Here is a 6,000-nt window from a genome sequence, read left to right on the forward strand (position 1 = left end):
TGCATTACAATCACACTACACAGGGGTTTTGTCAGGTAATGTGTCTGGCTATATTGTACAGTTATGCCCTAGAGCTACATTCTCCAATAATGTCTGCATCACATGGCGGGAGATCTGTGGTTGATCCTGCGTCATGCAGCGCTGACGCCGCAGATTTATCTGAGGAAAATATTCCAGCTGAGGGTCCAGGTATTGGGGGTACTGTACCCCTTGGTCAGCCTGCAGCACCGGTGGCACACCAAGACCCACCTTGGGCTGCTTTTTCTAATTTACTGACTATGCTAGTAACGAGACTTGCGCCTCCTGTGGGACCTCCTGTGCCTGTGCAATCACATATTGTCCCTGTACTAAATCCACCAAGTGTGAATTCTCTGTCGACTCAGTTACAGCAGTTAAATCAGTCTTTGGTTAAACAAAAGCCCCCCTAGGACCAAAGGGTCATCTAAGCGGCCCATTTCTTCCTCACAATCCATACATGTTTTGGATACTTCATCCGATGAAGATGGCGTATATACTGACCCATCAGACACTGATGCAGCTGCTTCTGATGGGGAATCTACAACACAGGTGGATGTTCCTGACCTCTTGGAAGCTATCAAACTGATTCTTCAGATCGATGATGAAACTCAACCTCCAGATACGACTCAGAAACCTGATAAGTTCAAGCGTCAGAAGGTCACTAAATTAGTTTTGCCACATTCTGACCATTTAGTTGACATACGTCAGAAATCCTGGGAGTCTCCAGGAAAGAAATTCTCCCTGTCTAAAAAGATGCTAGCTCATTATCCCCTCGCTGCAGAGTTAAGTAATAATTGGGAAACACCGCCGCCGGTGGACTCACATGTTGCACGTCTGGTGGTGTCATCTACTCTGCCTGTCACTACCGTCACCTCTCTGAAGGAACCGACGGATAAGCGCGTGGATGGTTGCTTGAAGTCTATTTACACTCTTGCGGGTTCTGTACATAGACCTACTATAGCAGCTTCTTGGGCTGCAAAAGCTATTGAAGCCTGGGTTCAAGAAGTTGAAGCGGAGCTTTCTTTTAATTTTTCTGATAATGCCAGACAGTGTCTTTCATATATTACCATAGCCTCTCATTACTTTCAGGAGGCGGCCTCTGATGCCAGTGTCCTGGCAGCTAAAATGTCTACTACGTCCATTCTGGCTTGCCAGATTCTGTGGTTGCGATCCTGGTCTGTGGATCTGGACTCTAAAAAGACCTTGGAGGTGATCCCTTTTGAGGGAAACATCCTTTTTGGGGAAGATCTGAACAAGATTGTTGCTGACTCAGCGTCTACCAAAACTGCATGTCTGCCGAGTACTAGTCCTTCGGCTCCGAAGGCCAAAAGTACCACCTTTCTCTTACGTCCTAAAGGATGCTGCCCATGGGAGGAGGAGCTGCTGCCAGTCATGTGAAGGAGCCTTCCTCCTGCAGCCATTTTTTATGCTCCCCGCTGCCCTCACTGACTGTTCCTGGTCTGTCAGCTCCCGCTGCTAAGAGCTCCTATTGCAGTAGCCAGCCCAAAGCAGTACCTCCACCCAGGGGCAGATCTAGAAAAAAATGTCAGGGGGGAACCATGATAGGGGTAAAGGCGAGTAGTCAGCTTGTGCATCACCGCAGGCAACTCGTGGTATTTGCGGGGAGGGTGCATGCTTTTGATCGAACCTGCAAAAGGGGCATGTCCTCGCTACAAGGAATGTGGCCTCACAGGGTATGCTATGCCATCCTTTGCAAGTCTCATCCCTTATTTTCACTATTTGGACACAAATACATTTGCCCAGATACTGTGCACTTACTTTTTGAACAGACACGGATAGCCAGCCCAACCTGCTGGTTGGACACAGATGGCAGCAGTGTCCAGATACTGCCATACTTGCTGGTTACACAAAAAGACCAGTAACAAGCATATAGCAACTGTCCACTCTTTTCACTGTTCAGTGTGTTTGCTGGTGTCTGTTACCCCCGGCAACCACATGCCCTTTATGTTACTGCGGGAGAGATATGCTCTGCCCTCCAGTCTGACATGTCCAAAAGGGGATCCGGCCTGAAGATCGACACTGTCTAGGTCGACAATGTTTAGGTCGACCACTATAGGTCGACAGGGTTTCTAGGTCAACATGTGCTAGGTCGACAGGTCAAATAAAGTATATGAAAAATATAAATAATTTGTTTGAAATATCTTCTTTGCATTATTCTAATCATTTTTATAGCCAAAACGCTGGAGTAAAATGTCTATGGCAGGTGAGGCAGTGCCTCACCTGCAGGGGTGTATCTAGGGGTCCGAGCGCCCCTGGCAAAGTAAGGGGCTGGCGCCCCCCCCCTCCCCCTACACACATTTGAAATAAGGTGTAAGTATTGGAAATGGGGCATGGTCTTGTGGAGGAAGGGTGTGGACACAATAGTAGTTCCAATTCAAATAATGCCACACAGTAGTGTCCCTTATTTACATTACACCGCATAGTAGTGTCTCAGATTCACGTTACACCATCCCTCCTCCCTAACCCTTACCCACCTTTCCCACAGCCTGACCCTAACCTGTCCCACCCCCCTAACCTCTTCAGTGGTGCCTAACCCTAACCCACCCTTCCTAATCTCCCTCCCTGCAGCCTAACCCTAACCCTCCCACTCTCGCAGCCTAACCCTAACCCTCCCACGCAGCTTGCCAGTGGAGACTTTGGCACGATACGGATTTTGGCATTCTGCATCGCTATCTATGTTGGGATGCCAGCATCAGCATTCTGAGCAGTTTCGGGATGCTGGCATCAGCTTTCCGACCGCTGGGATCTTGACTGCATCCCGAATGAAATGCTAATGAGTTGCTGTGAGATGAGCCTCAAATGGACCCAGCCATTAACCAAACACCATTAGTTGGATGGTAGAAGTGCTTCCTGTTAGAAAAGACATCAGGGTGCCGTCCTTTCCACGATAAAATGATCAATTATACAATTAACTGATATACATTTTCTTGAACCTGACCTTGAAATAGGTAAGATATGTATTTTCTTTATTACACTCAACAAGTTAAAGTTTTCACTTACTTACTACTTACTTACATCTAACCTGCATGAAAATTGGTACTACAACCCCTTCTCCCAAACACTGACACTTTTTTATTATCTTCAACAACGAATAGATCTATAGCACTGTGCTTTATAACAATTGCTGTGTACCTGGTGAGAGCCTGTTACTGCCGACGCGGCGCCGGTGTCCGTCAGCACCGCACTGCAGTAGTGATCAGACTAGTGTCCGGCTGCACCGCACTTGTAATCAGACTCACAATAAACTACAGTTTCCAGCAGCCTTTGCTGCCGGGAGCTTCCAGCAACAAGGGCTGCTTGGAGCTGTAGGTTATTTTGAGGCTGATTACAAGTGCAGTGCTGCCGGACACCGGCGCTGCTCCAGCAGTAACAGACTCTTACCAGGTACAGTCTGACAGCAGGGGCGGATCCAGAAGAAAATGATAGGGGGGCACCATGGAAGGGGAAAGTACATTTGCGTGCGGCTTCGGTGCATGTGAGGTGGCGCTTCTTATACAATTCCCACAGTTGCAGCGCTCATTATGCAATGTCCACTGTACTGGTAGTGCCCCTTATATAGACCCCATAGTAGTGGTGCCCCTTATGCAATGCCTGTATTGCCCCCAGTAGTAATGTTGCCTGTAGTAATGCCCCCAGTCATTTAGCGCCCTAGTAGTTATGCCCCCAGTGGTAATGCCCCTGCAGTTATGACCCCAGTAGTTTACCCCCGCCCCCTTTAGTTTACCCTCCCAGTGGTAATGCCCCCAGTAGTTTGCCTGCTTGTAGTTTAGACACCAGTAGTAATGCCCCCCTGTAGTTTGCCCCATTGTAGTTTAGCCTCTGTAGTTATGCCCCCCTTGTAGTTTAGCCCCCAGTAGTAATGCCCCCTGTAGTTATCCCCCAGTAGTTTGGCCCCTGTAGTTATGCCCCCAGTAGTTTGGCCCCCCTGTAGTTTAGCCCCCAAGTTTTAATGCCCCTGTAGTTAAGCCGCCAGTAGTAATGCCCCTGTAGTTACGCCGCCAGTAGTAATGCCCTCCTGTAGTATGCCCCCAGTAGTTAGCCCCTTTGTAGTTGGCCCCCAGTAATAATGTCCCCCAGTAGTTTGCCCCCAGTAGATGCCCCCCAGTAATAATGTCCCCCAGTAGTTTGCCCCCAGTAGATGCCCCCCAGTAATAATGTCCTCCAGTAGTGTGCCCCCAGTAGTAATGCCCCCTAGGAGTTTGCCCCCAATATATGACCCCCCAGTAGAAATGCCCCCAGTAGATGCCCCCCAGTAATAATGCCCCAGTAGATGGCCACCAGTAAAAATGTCCCCCAGTAGCTGCCCCCAGTAGTAATGCCCCCAATAGATGACCCCCCAGTAGTAATGCCCCCAGTAGATGCCCCCCAGTAATAATGCCCCCAGTAGTTTGCCCCCAGTAGTAATGCCCCTTGTTGATGCCCCCCCAGTAGTAATGCCCCCCCCCCCCGTAGTTTGCCCCCAGTAGATGCCCCGCTGCACTAAGGAAGAAAAAACCATCATACTTACCGAGCCCCGTTCCCGCTTCCAGACCGCTGCAGTCCTCCTCTTGGCGTCCGCTCCTCAGCACTATGACAGAGACGTCATGACTGACGTCTCTCCCATAACGCACGCCGCACAGTGACATCGCCGGAAGCCGGAGCTCAGTACTGAGCTCCTGCCTCCGGCTGCCGCTGTGCAGGGAGACGGGCGCCTGCTGGTAGCACAATCTCAGCGGGCGCCCATCATCTCCCTGTGTGGCACCGGTGCCGGGAGGGGACGGGGGAAGGAGCCCACAAATGACAGGGGGGGGCACGGGCCAGAGTGCCCCCCCTGGATCCTCCACTGTCTGACAGTACTACTTTTCTACCCTTTGGCTGCGGGTGTCACCGCCAGGTGGCGCCCCCTCCTTGCCTGGCGCCCTTGGCGAGTGCCATCCTGGCCAATGGGTAGATACACCCCTGCTCACCTATCTTTTCAGCACATCTCTCATCAAAACTCACCAAATTTCCAGGAGTTTATACTGCTGCACCAGTTTGTAATGTGCAGATGTACCTTTTGGCTCATATATTGCATGTAAATCTGGCTCTGGGGCTAGCCAGTGCCTCCGGAGCCATTTAGCTCACCGCACGTCCCTGGTGCAGACCCTGGAGGCTCAGAAGCTGTTGTTGTGGTCCCTGGAACTCTTGGGTTCCTAGAACCATGCCACAGCGACACTTAGGGTCCCAGTTGAAGTAAAGGGTGGGCACCACTCAGTGGCGGAACAAGCGAGCGGTGGGCCCAGGTGCGACAAAATGCTTTGCCCCCCCCCCCCCCCCCCCCACATATCCCCACACACACACATCCCATCCAAGTCCTCCCCTTCACCCCTGGAGAGGATCTGGTGAGGGGGACCTGCTCAGGGCCAGAGAAATGGATACCTAGCAACAGTGCCGTAACTAGACATTTTAGCACTGTGTGCAAGAAACGGCATCGGAGCCCCACCCCTGCATGCAAAACAGGGGCAGTGCGCGCCGTAGGCGCGCGCAAAAATACATAGTGGCGTGGCTTCGTGGGGAAGGGGTGTGGCCACAAAATAATACCATTTCATAAAACGGTACACAGTAGTCTCCATTATTCAAATTACGTCGCACAGTAGCACCACTACACCAGGTAGAGACCCTTTTACACCTTACAGCGGACAGATTCCTCTTTTTACACATTACAGCAGACAGCGTGCACTTTTTACACATAACGGCAGACAGCGTGCCCTTTTTACACATAACGGCAGAGAGCGTGCCCTTTTACACATAACGGCAGACCGCGTGCCCTTGTTACACATAGCGGCAGACAGCGTACACTTTTTACACATAACGGCAGACAGCGTGCCCTTGTTACACATAACGGCAGACAGCGTACACTTTTTACACATAACGGCAGACAGCGTGCCCTTGTTACACATAACGGCAGACAGCGTACACTTTTTACACATAACGGCAGACAGC

The sequence above is a fragment of the Pseudophryne corroboree genome, chromosome 9 (assembly GCF_028390025.1).
Source record: "Pseudophryne corroboree isolate aPseCor3 chromosome 9, aPseCor3.hap2, whole genome shotgun sequence".
NCBI lineage: Eukaryota > Metazoa > Chordata > Amphibia > Anura > Myobatrachidae > Pseudophryne > Pseudophryne corroboree.